The sequence below is a fragment of the Somniosus microcephalus genome, chromosome 11, assembly GCF_052327205.1.
Source record: "Somniosus microcephalus isolate GS21.2 chromosome 11, FLI_Smic_1.0, whole genome shotgun sequence".
Classification (NCBI taxonomy): domain Eukaryota; kingdom Metazoa; phylum Chordata; class Chondrichthyes; order Squaliformes; family Somniosidae; genus Somniosus; species Somniosus microcephalus.
The window spans coordinates 34,196,407-34,211,713 of record NC_140997.1 but is presented as its reverse complement, the minus strand read 5'-3'; the positions used below and the strand labels follow the sequence as shown (position 1 = coordinate 34,211,713).

The 15,307-nt window shown below is 47.6% G+C and overlaps 1 protein-coding gene across 3 annotated transcripts in view; it reads left to right on the top strand.

Moving 5' to 3' along the window:
- rhbdf1a (rhomboid 5 homolog 1a (Drosophila)) overlaps positions 1-15,307 on the top strand; it is a 423,866-nt gene that overhangs the window by 182,623 nt on the left and 225,936 nt on the right. The window lies entirely within an intron of this gene.

Sequence of the window (15,307 nt, the reverse complement as noted above, 5' to 3'; positions counted from 1 at the left end):
TTGATGATCGCTTCAGATATAAAAAGTTCAGTTTGAGTTTTTCTGTGCAAGTCTGTGTAAATAAATATGGAACTATAAAGAAGGACCAACAATATGAATCCAGCATTAGAAAAACAAGGTTTTTACACCAGGTTATTTTTTGGATGATAATAGCATCAGTAATAAAACAAATTTCAATGAGATGGATGCAGCAACTGTTTCAATTAAATATACAATTAAAACCAAGGTTAATTTGAGATTAAAATTTTTAATTACAAGATTAATCGCAATTCATATTTTTACTCGCTTGACAGCCCTAAAAATAACTTTGAGTTATGTATCTGAGGTCCTGCCACCTGCAAAACCATGGCTCACCATCATCAGGAAAAGGGCGATCACCTTTCTCCTATGATAGGGAACCTACAAGCTAATGTTAATTTTATCTACTGAGTTGTCCCGATAAAACCAATTACAGGAAACTTTGGTTTATCCGGAGGTTGTATGTCCGGAATACTCGATCTAACGGCAAAAATCAGGAGCCGTTTTCTGTAAAAATTTTTAGATCTCGTTCTTTTTTTTCCCCAGTCAGCCACTGCAAGGTCTGTAGCTATAGCAACAGCTTCAGCTACAGATGCTTGCAGCTGCAGCCGACTCTTTAGAAGCACAGTGTTTGTTGTCAGATACGGAGATGAAAACCTCCGTATGCTTCAACATTAACTTTGTATGTCCGGCAGTTTTGATAGATCGGCAACACGCCGGTCCCGTCTGTGCCGGATATCACAAAGTTTCCTGTACTGCCCATTGTGCTTGTGGTATTAATCTTTAGAATATCTTATTCTCTGTTAGCTTGGAAATCACTGAGAGCAATAAATGCCTAACGTGCTGATATCAAATTCCTCACTCTGCTATTTTAACAGAGGTAGAGGTTCTGGGCGAAACTTTCCAAGATGCCATTCTATTGGTAGGGCCTTGTACACAGCGACAGCTTATCATAACACTGTCCTTTTCCTCTCATTAATATCAAAATTGCAGGCAAAGCATCCACGATTTTCTGATCAATTGACCGTTGTATGCGGGGAACCCCAGAGAGCCTAGAAGTTCCACCCTATGTACGTAGAATACACTCGATGCTTATCCTTGGATTATATACAGTGTTCTCAATGAATGGAAGGAACCAATAAACTCACAAGTTGTCTAAATTCCATAAACACTTTTAATAAATATTTGTGCTAAACAAAATTGAGAAATTAAATTGCTCAATTTAGAGCTTATGTGTAAATACTAGAATTAAGCTTTGGGTTCAAAAATATTTATAAAACCACTTCTAAAAATAGTGCTTCATGGATGGAGACAAATGCTACTTTGTACATGATCATCATGACATCCCTGCTCCCTTTAATTTTGAAGAATCTCTGACTGCAGCCATAGCACTAATGTTAATGGCCCTGAAATTCCTGGGTTGGGGAAAGGGATTTGCACCTTTGCTGGGCCAGGAATTTGGGGCAGAGCCGAGATGTGACAAGTTTCAGAGCGGGCTGAAGAAGCAGCTGTTAAGCCAGATTAATCAGGCTGCAACAGAGGAGAGCCAGTCAATCCCAGTAGTACCCAGTCAGCAGGATGTATTGACTTAGGTGCACTTTCCAAGATCTCTTGCATGAGCTGTGTCTTGGTCATGAAGCTTTGGAAGAGTTCTGTTTGTTGCTGCAGTCAGATTTACAACCGAAGCACACAGTACAGCAGAGAAAGTGATCACAACTCTCAACTTGTATGTAACAGGCTCATTCTAGGGATCCACAGGGGACTTTTGCCAGATCAAACAATTCACTGTACATTCCTGTATAAGGCAAAGTCACCGATGCCCTCTTTGGCAGGGCAGCCGCGACAGTGGGCCCAGACAAATGACTGTGCAATAAATTTTTATAGAATTTCTACATTACCAAGGGTTGTGGGGACTATTGATGACACCCATGTAGCATTGTGTGCCCAAAATGTGAACTCTCATACTTGTATCAACCGCAAAGGCTTCCATTCACTAAATGTGCAGCTCCTTTGTGACGATAGGCACAGTTTCCTTCTTGTGAATTCCTGACATGCAGGGAGCTGCCATAATGCTTTTATACTTCACGAATCTAGTATCTCAGCTCCATTTCAACAGTAGGGACAACGGGCAGTATGGCTATTGGAAGGCAAGGGATATCCGCTATTCCCAGTGCTGTATAGGAGTGCCACAATAAAGCACCCAGTAGGAAAAGAATTAGAATTAAGTAAGCTATTGGGATGCTTTAAGGTGATCAAATCAGTGTGGGTGTTCCTGTAATATGTGCCCAGCACTGTTTCGTGAATTGTGATAGCATGCTGTGCTTCATAACTTGGCTATTAGGAGAAGATTGATGGTAGATGTCTTGGAGGATGTCAAAGAGGCTTATGATGATGCTACTGATGCCAAAGATCAGGCCTGTGAAGAATATGAAGCAGGTGCAGTTGCTAGTGCTGCTGAGATCCACCCTCATTAAGAACACCTTCACAGATGCACAAGAGCAATGTTTTTGAAAGTCTTCGCCCATCAAAGAGCAGCCTCCTCTCTCAAATTTCTCTACGGTTTAAATAAAATCTTTGTACCTCATAGCTACCACATGCTAATTATGATCCTCAAAGTCAGCATGGTACCCATTCCCCATTCCCCTCCAAGATAGCCAAACATCAAACAGTCTTTTATCAGTAATTCCAGTGATTTATCATAACTATTTACAGAAACATTACTTGGTTTCTTCACTGTGCACAACACCCCTTGTGTGAACTTTCCTCTGCCCAAATCTAATACTTTGTAGGAATGGCTAGATTCCTAACTAAAGGACTGAGGTCGAGTCAGTCTATCAAACAAACGATGTTTAATACTAATCAACAGAGTTTAAAACGAAAACACAGGAGAACTACATTACAGGTCTGTACTCTTTGCTGGCTCCACGAGGACTGGCTAGGGCGGCTCTCCAGCCTGACGTCATCACGTTTTCCCGCCGCTGGAGGATCACGTGATCAATGTGATGTCATCGCGTTTGGTCTCATTCTTAAAGGGACCGCGCTATGTACATGCAATGATATGAACAAAGATACAGATTCATTCTGTAGCCAATAATTTGTTAAAGATAATTATGTACATTAGATCAGAGTCCCCCTGGTGGCTCCGCCACATGCGCCCCCCCAGAATTGTCTTTAACAGTAAAAGTCAATCGACTAGGAGGTCTGACAAGCCTGTCAGAGCGACTCCTGTATTCTTGGAGTGGACGTTGTTGAACAGCAGGCGGGCTGGCGGATGGAAGCCTTCGGTCTGGTGTGGATGCAGCGGGAGGTCGACCACGTTGTGGTGGCTGTGCAGTCTCTACCGGCCGGTCGATGTCCAGGTGTGCCAGTTTGAGACAGTCAATGGATATGTCGTCGGGTTTACCACCGATGTCTACAGAGAAACTCTTGTCGCCTGTCTCCAGTATGCGAAAAGGGCCTGTGTAAGGGGCCTTGAGCGGATCCCTATGGGCATCATGACGAATGAATACAAATTCAGCATTCTTTAGCTCCACTGGTACGTGTGAAGATGGAAGGCCGTGATGCGAAGTTGGGATAGGCGCAAAAGCCCTGGCTGTTTCCCGGTGGCTGCTGAGTTGTTCGGCTGCGGACCACGGCTCAGTTGGAAGCGGCAGGAAATCTCCCGGTACGAGGAGTGGCTGGCCGTACACAAGCTCCGTGGCGGACGATTGCAGGTCCTCTTTGGGTGCCGTGCGGAGACCCAACATGACCCACGGAAGCTTATCCACCCATCCGACGCCTTGGAGGCTGGCCCTCGGCGATGCCTTTAACGATCTGTGGAAACGTTCGCACAAACCGTTTGCTTGCGGGTGATAGGCCATGGTGCGGTGAAGCTTGGTGCCGAGACCCTGGGCCACAGCGTTCCAGAGCTCGGAAGAGAACTGTGGACCGCGGTCTGAAGAAATGTCCGCCGGAACACCGAAACGTGTGACCCATGAGGAGAGGAATGCTCTGGCGACATCAGCGGACGTAGTAGATGCCAGAGGAACTGCCTCTGGCCATCTAGTAGTACGATCGACCATGGTGAGGATGTGTGTGAACCCCTGTGACGGTGGAAGTGGCCCGACGAGGTCCACGTTGACATGGTCGAATCGACGTTCTGGTACTGCGAACGTGGCCAATGGGGCCTTAACGTGACGTTGTACCTTAGACGTTTGACAGACGACGCAGGTGTTAGCCCAGTCGCGGATATCCTTACGCATTCCTCTCCAGACGAACTTAGCCTACATTAATTTTTGAGATGCCTTCACCCCAGGGTGCGAAAGCTTCGAAAACTTTGCAGCGCCAGGAACGATCGGGCGGGGATCTCCCATGGAGACATCGCAGAGTAACGAGGTGCCTGCAGCGTGGAATTGCACATCGGTTGGTTGGAGGCTAGAGGTGTTGGTGCGATATGCCTGTGTTTCAGGGTCGGATGCCTGATCGGTAGCCATAAGGGCATAATCGATGCCCAGCTGGACCGCCCGTACGGTCGCGCGAGAAAGGCAATCAGCTACCAAGTTGTCCTTGCCAGCTACGTGTTGGACGTCTGTCGTGAATTCTGAAATGAAAGTTAGCTGTCGCTGCTGTCGAGCCGACCACGGTTCGGCGGTCTTGACCATGGCGAAGGTCAGTGCTTTGTGATCTACAAACGCAGTGAAGGGACGTCCTTCTAACAAAAAACGGAAATGGCGGATAGCCAGGAACAGCGCCAGCAACTCCCGGTCAAAAGTGCTGTATTTGCGTTCGTTGCGCCGGAGTTGGCGGCTGAAAAATGCCAGTGGTTGCCACGTCCCATTGACCCACTGTTCCTGCACAGCGCCTATGGCATAGTCGGAAGCTTCGGTGGTAAGGGTGATGGTGGCACCTGGCAGAGGGTGCGCCAAAATAGTTGCATTGGCTAGAGCGGTTTTTGTATTGTCGAAAGCGTTGTCCATTTCGACCGTCCAGGCTATTGTATCCTTTCCGGCCTTGCCTTTGAGGGCCTCGTAGAGGGGCTGCATCAGTCGTGCTGCCTTGGGCACAAAGGGGTGGTAGAAATTCACCATGCCCAGGAATTCTTGAAGAGCCTTGGTGGACTGCGGCCTTGGGAATGCCGTAATTGCTTTGACCTTTGACTGCAGTGGAATTGCGCCCTCCGAAGTAATGCGGTGGCCCAAGAAGTCAATCTGTTGTAGGCCGGACTGACACTTGGCCGGGTTGGTTATGAGGACATGTTGGCTGAGGCGCCGAAAGAGGGTGCGGAGATGGCAGACATGTTCCTCTTTGGTAGAGCTGGCTATCAGGATGTCGTCAAGGTAGACAAATAAAAAGGGAAGATCCCGCAGGACTGAGTCCATTAGTCGTTGAAAAGCCTGTGCGGCGTTCTTGAGCCCAAATGGCATCCATAGAAACTCGAACAGTCCAAAGGGAGTGATGACAGCCATCTTCTGGACGTCCTGCGGGTGTACAGGAACTTGGTGGTAGCCACGGACAAGGTCGACCTTGGAGAAGATTGAGTTTCCCGCCAAATGGGCGGAGAAATCCTGTGTATGCGGGATCGGGTACCGATCGGGAGTAATGGCGTCGGTAGTCCCCGCATGGCCGCCATCCGCCGCCGGGCTTCGGGACGATGTGGAGAGGCGAGGACCAGGGACTATTCGACCGGCGAATAATCCCCAGCCGTTCCATCGTGGCAAACTCTGCCTTCGCAGCCGCGAGCTTGCCGGGTTCCAGGCGCCGAGCTCGTGCGTAAACTGGCGAGCCAGTCGTAGTAATGTGGTGTTCGACACCATGTTTGTGGCCGAGGAGGAGAAGAAAGTGGGTTTGGTCAGCTCCGGGAATTCACCTAATAGGCGAGTGAACTCGTCCGGCGAGGACAACGCGCAGGAGACAGTGTGCGACGTTGCGGAACTGCGGAAGCAAGGGATGGAGTGGAAGGTGGCCGCGTTGACCAATCAACGATTTCTTGCATCCATCAAGAAGCTGTTGGCGCATAAGAAATCCGCGCCGAGGATGGCTTGCGAAACCTTGGCTGTAATAAATTCCCACTGAAACCGTTGCCCGCCGAAGCACACCTGGACCCGCCGTTTGCCAAAGGAACGAATGGGCCCGCCATTAGCTGCCACAAGGGAAAGGCCGTGCATTCCAGACTGAATATCGAGTGCTGAGGCAGGAAGGATGCTACACTGCGCCCCGGTGTCGCATAAAAAACGCCGGTCTGAGAGGGAATCTGTAATGTAGAGGAGCGTCCCGGAATTTCCAATCGCCATCGCGGCCGCGGAACGTCCCTCAGACTCAGTCCTCCTTTTCTGGAGTTGCTGCTGGTGTTGAAGTCGGTTTTTTTTTAGGCGCAAAACTGCAGGGAGGGCGGCAGCCTCTGGCTTTCGTGCCGAAACAGGTGTGGTAAAAACACAAGCCTGGGGATGGAGGTGTCGGGGCGGCGTTCGCGGGGGAGGGGTGCCTCATGGCGGCGCAGGATTGCTGTGTGACCGCATAAATCGTATCTGCTTCTGCAGCAAGTGCTGCGCAATCTGTGGCTTCCGATCTGGCGAGGGCAGCCTGAACCTGCTCGGGTAGTTGACTCAGGAATAACTCCCGAAAGAGGAAACATTGTGGTTCTGAGCCAAGGAGCGTGAGCATCTGGCTCATTAACTCAGATGGCTTGGAATCGCCAAGCCCGGGCAAAGCGAGTAGCCGGTAGGCACGCTCCGCCTTTGTGAGCCAGAAGACCTGTATTAACCGCGCTTTAATAGTATTATACTTGCTGTCAACTGGGGGGTTTTCGAGCAGGCTGATGATGCGTGAGGCCGTGGAGCTGTCGAGTGCGGAGAACACGTAAAGGTAACGGGTCTGATCCGCAACGATGTTTCGGAGATCGAATTGTGCTTCTGCTTGGACGAACCAGGAGGCCGCCTGTTGTTCCCAAAACTGTGGGAGCTTCAAAGCCACGGAGTTCGCTTCCATGTTTCGTTGCGCTTCGCTTCTTCCGCGAAAATTGTTCACGAAAATTCGTGGTCACCACTGTAGGAATGGCTAGATTCCTAACTAAAGGACTGAGGTCGAGTCAGTCTATCAAACAAACAATGTTTAATACTAATCAACAGAGTTTAAAACGAAAACACAGGAGAACTACATTACAGGTCTGTACTCTTTGCTGGCTCCACGAGGACTGGCTAGGGCAGCTCCCCAGCCTGATGTCATGATGTCATCACATTTTCCCGCTGCTGGAGGATCACGTGATCAACGTGATGACGTCATCGCGTTTGGTCTCATTCTTAAAGGGACCGCGCTATGTACATGCAATGATATGAACAAAGATACAGATTCATTCTGTAGCCAATAATTTGTTAAATATAATTATGTACATTAGATCAGAGTCCCCCTGGTGGCTCCGTCACAACTTCTTCTATGTGCCACCTGAGGGTCTGGTGTGAGATCTGGTCAGCTGTTGCAAAGTATTATGAACCTCTTGGGATGGAGGTGGCCCTTCTCTTGAGGCCTCCAAGTCCTGGCATGGCTAAGAGATGGATTGACTCTTTGTTATGGGTTTCATGGTAGCCTGGTCCTGCAAAGTTGAAGGCTTCTTCTGGGAACTGATGAAGTGCTTCTCTATGTTCCTGACATGAGGTAAAGCAGTACCAGTAGAACGCACACCACTGGGAACAGGATTCTGGTTACCAGTGATCTGTGGGAGAACTGACCTCATGAAATCAGAAAGATTTGTAAATTTCTGTGAGAGTCAATCGAATATCCTCTAGTCCCTCCAAGATGCTGCCCTGTATACTTTGCAATTGGGTTGACATAGACATATCCAAATGATCTCCTAAGTCCTGTAGTCTTTCATAAAGTGTCTCCACATTGAACTGACTTGCCTGGATCTCGCATGAAGCAGAAGTGGGTTTTCAGATGTTCCTTCATTTGTCACTTTATCCAGAGGTACTACAATAATAGGAGACCTCCTCAGATGCTGACACACAGCAATGCAGTGGACTTCACTGCTAGGTACTAGTTTCCTTCTGTACCTCATGCAGGTGACCATTATTCATGTGTCAACAGGCTATTTGCATTCCAACAAGCACTTACCTGATATTCACACATGTACTTCAAGCAGGGTCACTCCAACATAAGGTCAAAAATGGGGATGTTCGCTGATGATTGCACAGTGTCCAGTTCCATTCACAACTCCTCAGATAATGAAACAGTCCATGCCAGCATGCAACAAGACCTGGATTACGTTCAGGCTTGGGCTGATAAGTAGCAGGTAACATTCGCACCACAGAAGTGCCAGGCAATGACTATCTCCAAAAAGCGAGAGTCTAACCACCGCCCCTTGATATTCAACGGCATTACCATCGCCGAATCCCCCACCATCAACATCCTGGGGGTCACCATTGACCAGAAACATAACTGGACCAGCCACATAAATACTGTGGCAACAAGAGCAGGTCAGAGGCTAGGTATTCTGCGGTGAGTGTCTCACCTCCTGACTTCCCAAAGCCTTTCCACCATCTACAAGGCACAAGTAAGGAGTGTGATGGAATACTCTCCACTTGCCTGGATGAGTGCAGCTCCAACAACACTCAAGAAGCTCGACACCATCTAGGACAAAGCAGCCTGCTTGATAAGCATGCAGGTGCAGCAGGCGGTTAAGAAGGCAAATGGTATGTTGGCCTTCGTAGCAAGAGGGTTCGAGTACAGGAACAAGGATGTCTTGCTACAGTTGTACAGGGCCTTGGTGAGACCGCACCTTGAGTATTGTGTGCAGTTTTGGTCACCTTAACTGAGGAAGGACGTTCTTGCCATGGAGGGAGTGCAGCGAAGATTCACCAGGCTGATACCTGGGATGGCAGGAATGACGTATGAGGAGAGATTGTGTCGATTGGGCTTATACTCACTGGAGTTTAGAAGATTGAGAGGGGATCTCATCGAAACCTATAAAATTCTGTCAGGTCTGGACAGACTAGATGCAGGAAGGATGTTTCTGATGGCCGGGGAGTCCAGAACCAGGGGTCATAGTCTAAGGATAAGGGGTAAGCCATTTAGGACTGAAATTAGGAGGAATTTCTTCACCCAGAGAGTGGTGAACCTGTGGAATTCTCTGTTACAGAGGGTGGTGGAGGCCAGTTCATTAAATATATTCAAGAAAGAATTGGATATATTTCTTGAGGCTAAAGGGATATGGGGAGAAGGCAGGGACAGGGTACTGAATTTGGATGATCAGCCATGATCTCATTGAATGGCGGATCAGGCTCGAAGGGCCGAATGGCCTATTCCTGCTCTTATCTTCTATGTTTCAATGTGTTTGATTGGCACCCCATCCACCACCTTAAACATTCACATGGTGTACCGTGGCTGCAGTGTATACCAGCTACAAGATGCACTGCAGCAACTCACCAAGGCTTCTTCGGCAGCACCTCCCAAACCTGCGATCTCTTCCACCTAGAAGGACAAGGGCAGCAGGCACATGGGAACACCACCACCTCCAAGTTCCCCTCCAAGACGCACACCATCTTGAGTTAGAAGTATATCGGCGATCCTTCATCGTCGCTGGGTCAAAATCCTGAAACTCCCTAACTAACAGCACTGTGGCAGTACCTTCACCACACGGACTGCAGCGGTTCAAGAAGGCGGCTCACCATAACCTTCTCGAGGGCAATTAGGGATGGGCAATAAATGCTGGCCTTGCCAGCAACGCCCACATCCCATAAAATGAATTAAAAAAAAAAAAAAAAAAATTCCCCCAAGGACACCATGCACAATTGTGACACCCCTACCGTCACATTGAAGCTGAGACTGAGGATTGAACTTAGCACCTTCCTGATCAGTATAGTTCAGCTACTCATTAAGTAAACTCATCCAAGTAGCTGATTTGTAGCTGATGTCTGGACAGTACTGTGTAAACAGAAGTGATGAAAGTATGCATACACTGTCGAAATCCCAATTTTCTCAGACCATATTGCTGTCTGCACAGTGTTAAATGGTTTGGTTCTGTGTCATATATCTGGAACCCATGGTATACAGTAAAGTCTAAATCCCTGCTCAAAAAAAAAAATGAGCAAGGTTGTATCTACAGCTTTTTTCCTCTTTTTTTTTGCCAGCAACCTCCTTTCCTGAAGGCATGACTCTTGCTGATTGCTGAGCACCCCTTGTTGCTTCGTCCAAATAGCAATTCTTCATGTTGAGCCCAGTGAATGTTGGCAGGCGATTTGTCGGGGGGGGGGGGGGGAGGGTGAGTAACATCACAGCCAAGCCCAGTCATTTCTTTGCCCAATGCCATGCACGCACGCACGCACACCGTTTTCCAGCAAGGATCACTGGCTGCAAGCAGAAACCGAAATCCTGGCAGATTATTCCCTTGCCTGACTCCGAGGCACTGTGGCCCAGCTGAAAGCAGACAGCTCTGCGCACACTTAGAATCAAACTTTGGACTTTCTGCTTTGTGTGGCTCAGCTACACAGTGCCTTTACTCATACATTAACTTTTGACAGTATTATTCCAAGGTCTTGGGTTTTCCAACTTAACTTGTATTTAGAAAAAATATCCAATATCCACATCTTACTTTTCTGAGTTGTGGATCCCTGAATTTGTATTTAATGTTTAATATTCTTTTATGGTATATGAATGTTTTAGCATGGAATAATCGTCCAAGAAATGTGCTATTAAAGGAATACTACAGGATAAGATCCTATAATGATCCTATTTATTTCAAAAGCTTGTATTTTATTATTTTTATTTGATAGGTTGTGCATTGTTTTTATTTATTTATGTGATACCTGTCAGGGCCACCATCATTATTCTGATTCTTGGGCATGAAAAGGTGATATCTTGAACCATGGCTTTGAGTATCTCCACCCTCCGACCATCTCCCCAAAACACTGAGTGAGCTGAGTTGGGTAATGTAACTGCCGCATTTTTCATGTTCTGACCTTGAAAAAGCTAGGGAGCTGGAGGTCTGATCGGGAGGCCAGCGGTCCTGTGGTGAATTGGCAGTTTTTTTTAAAAAGTGAACACTAGTCAATTTATTAAACACCTTCACAGAAATCACAGAAACCCCACAGTGCAGATAGAGGCCATTTCGGCCCATCGAGCCTGCACTGACACATATCCCACCCGATCCCCGTAACCCCTACACCAACACATATCCCACCCTATCCCCGTAACCCCACATATTTTAATCCCCCTACCACTAAGGGTCAATTTATCATAGCCAATCAACCTAACCTGCACATCTTCTGAAGGAAAAGATAATAAGAATATTGAAAAATAAGCAAGGGGAAGGGAAAGGGCAGCTTGTGAAATAAGCAGGGAAAACAGCGGGGGTTGGCTGGAAATGGGTTCATGAGCTACTGCAAAGCGGCTCGGGGGGGGGGGGGGATGGGTGGTGGGGTGGCAGCGGGAAATGAAGAAAGTACCAGTTCAGACAACTCACTGCATTATTAGGACCTTGTTTGGAGTTGCACAAATGTAATCTTTCTCTGGGTTATGTAAAACGTTGCTTGATTTCTCTTTCCCCGCCCCCTCCCCAAGTCTATGACCAAGGAGCTAATTTTGATTCCTTGGCTACTGGCTGCTTTGGCTGAGACAACATCCCCAACTTACATTAAATAGCAACATTTGATGTAGAAAAATGTCCCCAGGCACTTCACACACGCATAGTTAGAAAAAGATTGACACCGAGCTAAAGAAGGAGCTGTTAGGAGAGGTGACTAAATGCTCGGTCACAGAGGTAGGTTTTATGGAGGGCTTTAAAAGACGAGAGAGAGGTAGAAGGACAGATTTTTAAGGAGGAAATTCCAGAACTTGTGACCTAGACGCTGAAGTCACGGCCACCAGTGGTGGGGCAAAGGGAGAGGGGGAGGCACAAGGGTCCAGAGTTGGAGAAACGGGGAGTTCTTGGAATTTTGTAGGATTGGAGGAGGTTACAGAGATAGGGAGGGGCGATTTAAACATGACTGAGAAATTTAAAATCAAGGCGTTGGTATCAATGTTCCCCATAATTTAAATTTGGGTGCGCGGTCCCTTTAACAGGCCCATTCAAACTTTCGCGCAGAGAAATTTCACATTGTAAAAGCTGGTCCTGGGCTGTGCGGGACCAGTAGGCAGCTGCACAGCCACCCAGCTTAGAGGAAATGTTGGTTGGTATGTAGGTCAGCAAGCACAGGTGTGATGGGTGAGCGGGACTTGGTTTGGCTTAGGATACGAGCAGCAGAGTTGAAGTTTATCGAGGGTGGAAGATGGGAGGCCAGCCAGAATAGTCCAGCCTGGAGGTGACTATTACAGGAAACTTTCGATTTACCGGCACCTAAATAACCGGAAATCTCGGTTAACCGGCAAAATTCAGGAGTAGGTTCAGGTAACTTTTATTACTTACCTTCCTCCATTTGTTGCTGTGCAAGGGTGTGGCTGCAGCTGTTGCTAAGCTACAGAGATGCTTGCAACTTGTGGCCATTCTGTAGCTGTTGCTAAGCAACAGGGTTTGTTCTCCGTAGCTTTTACTATAGCTTTTGGTTATCCGTAATTTTTGATGAACCGGCACCACGTCGGTCTCGTCCGTGCCGGATAAAAGAAAGTTTCCTGTACCTTCTTCAGAAATAATCTTGCCAGCATTGTTTTCGATGACTTGGAGGTTACAGGGGTTGGAGGATGTGAGGCCGGCCAGGAAAACATTGCACTAATCGAGTCTGGATGTGTCAAAGGCATGGATGAGAGTTTCAGCAGCAGAAAGGCTGAGGCAGGTGTTGTTATGGAGGTGGAAGTAGGTGGTAGTTGTGATGTATAGGCTTTGGACTTAGAAGTATAGCTCAGCGTCTGGTTCAGCCTAAGAAAGTGGTTGCTGAAGAGGATGGAATCGGTGGCTTGGGTACGACTTTTGTGGTGGAGGCCAAAAATGATGGCAAGCAATTAGGAAGGCAAATGGCATGTTGGCCTTTATTGCAAGGGGGTTAGAGTATAAGAGTAAAGAAGTCTTGCTACCATTGTACAGGGCTTTGGTGAGACCACACCTGGAGTACTGTGCACAGTTTTGGTTTCCTTATCTGAGGAGGAATATACTTGCCTGGATGCGGTGCAACGAAGGTTCAGTAGATTGATCTTTGGGATGAGAGGGTTGTCCTATGAAGAGAGATTGTGTAGAATGGGCCTATACTCTCTGGAGTTTAGAAGAATGAGAGATGATCTCATTGAAACATACAAGATTCTGAGGGGATTGACAGGGTAGATGCCGAGAGGATGTTTCCCTGGCTGAAGAGTCTAGAACTAGGGGGCATAGTCTCAGGGTAGGGGGTTGGACATTTAAGACTGAGATGAGGCAGAATTTCTTGACACAGAGGGTTGTGAATATTTGGAATTCTCTACCATAAAGGGCTGTGGATGCTGAATCATTGAGTATATTCAAAGCTGAGATAGATTTTTGAACTCTAGGGAAATCAAGGGATATGAGGATTGGGTGGGAAAGTGGAGTTGAGGTCGAAGATCAGCCATGATCTTATTGAATAGTGGAGCAGGCTTGAGGGGGCCATACTCCCTGCTCCTAATTCCTACGTTGTATGTTCTTCCTATTGTTTAACTGGAGGAAATTGCAGCTCATCTGACACTGGACGGTGGAGAAGCAGTTCAACAGCATAGAGGCAGTGGCGGGGTAAAAGGCTGTGGATCCAGGGTCAATTGAAATTTTTAAGACTGAGATTGATAGATTTTTGTCAGTCAAGGATATCAAGGGGTATGGAGAAAAGGTGGGTAAATGGAGTTGAAATACAGATCAGCTATGATTTAACAGGGTTGAGTGGATGAATGGCCTATTCCTGTTCCTATATTGTCAGCACATATGTGGAAGCTAACTCCATGGGCTCGATTTTAATAGCCCTGAGGAGGCGGGTTTAGAGGCGGGTCGGCAGCGAAAATCGGAAAAAAATGGCTTCAGACTGCCATCCCGCCCACATGCGGTTTTCATGAGTGTCGGGTCAGCCGCTCCCAAACTGAACCGGTGGGACAGGTAGTTAAGGCAGTTAAGAGCCTGTTAACTGCCTTGCAAATCCTATTTTTATAGTGGTTTCCCATTTTCGTGCTTCTGGCTCCTGTTTCCTGTCTTGTCAGAAACACGCCAGCTGCAAGGAGATGAGTTTCTCGAGGACATGATTTGTAGCCATTGGTGCAGCACTTTACAAGCGCTCCTGAAACATGGCTGCCATTCAAACGCAACAACTGTTGTTGGAGGTTTGGGATAAGATTTTGCAAATCTACAGACCTTGCGACTGTTCAAGCTGACGCTCATCTGCAGTGTTACCTGATTGGAATAATCTCCGGCCACTTTGTGCGCTTGCAAGCTTCTTGCCTCAACTGAAAATATAGCAACGGGATGGGAACCATTTACATCCTCTCATCCTGGTCGTCAGATGCGGAGGAAGAGCAGCCGTGGCAGCACCAGCACCAGGAGCGCCAGCCTCCTCCTCACCCACCTGATGCTGCACTGGACACAGGGCATCAGCCCCTGACAAAACTGCTGGCCAGCGATGGCATCACCATGGCCAGATTTTCTTCACTTGATGCTGTAAACCCTGGCTGGCACATGATGCACCAGGTTGACACCATCCCACATCAGCACCGTGAAGCATCCCTTTAATGTCCAAGCCATTCCATGCACACTCATCACTATGGTGGGGGGGGGGGGATGCGGGGGAAGTTATGACTGAACAATCACTGGAACTCAGTAAGACTTCTCAATGTGTGCTCAGATCTATCCAATAAGGGGCACTTTTGGAAAAAGATATTTCACTGTATGACAACACATTACCAGAACCTTCACATGGACATTGGCTAAACCTCTCAAGTGCCTAACCTTGTGTTTTGTTAGTTGGTATGCTTGCAGTAGGATGAAGGTGAGTGTGAGGGGTGTCTAGTGAGATGGGGAAGTGATAAAGTAGATAGAGAGGGTTGGATGGAGGTTCAAGGTAAGTTGGTGTCCTGGGGAGGTCTCTTGCGCCCTTGGAAGGGAAGGGAACTTCCCTGCGTGCTGTGACTCCCTCCATAAGCATATGGAGGGAGTCATTCGAGAGGCTGGGTGCAAGTGTTCACCTTTGTGCAGTGATTCAGTGTTTGCAGCACTTCAATGTTGTCAAACACTGACAGATCAACTGTCAAAATAAAATTGTGCATAGTCCCTTTAAGGAAGCTGTGCATGGTCCCTTTAAGGAAACCGGCAGATGACGCGTCATCAAATGACATCATCAGACCCGCTTCCTGTTAATTGGTCGGTAAGCCTGCAGGCTTAACAAGACCAATCAAGGGAAAATGA